Source organism: Nannospalax galili, unplaced genomic scaffold (genome assembly GCF_000622305.1).
Source record: "Nannospalax galili isolate Female #2095 unplaced genomic scaffold, S.galili_v1.0 scaffold498, whole genome shotgun sequence".
In the NCBI taxonomy this organism is placed as follows: domain Eukaryota; kingdom Metazoa; phylum Chordata; class Mammalia; order Rodentia; family Spalacidae; genus Nannospalax; species Nannospalax galili.
Window position 1 is genome coordinate 459,330 of NW_008342032.1, and position 425 is coordinate 459,754.

A 425-nucleotide genomic window follows, 5' to 3' on the forward strand; every position below is an offset into this window, starting at 1 on the left:
AACAATAGCTGGTTGTCTCCCTTAGCTACAGGTGGGCACTACAGTATTGGAGATCAAGATTTGAAATCTTACATCTGACCAGCACTTTCTGGCTAGGAACAAAATAATCAGTGAGAATAATTGTCTAAATAACTTTTTATATAGACTTAAGCCTAATGTTTGGGAAGTGTAATCCCTTGAACTCTTAAAAAACTATACTGAGTTTGAGGCTGTACATTGAGGTCTTTGAGCCATTTGGAATTGACTTTTGTGCAGGGTGAAAGATAGGGGTTTAGTTTCATTCTTCTACAAGTGGAGATCCAGTTTTGCCAGCACCATTTGCTAAACATGCTGTCTTTCCTCCACTTAATGTTCTTGGCCCCTTTGTCAAATATCAGGTAGCAGAAATTGCATTTACTCATATTTGGGTCTTCAATTTTGTTCCA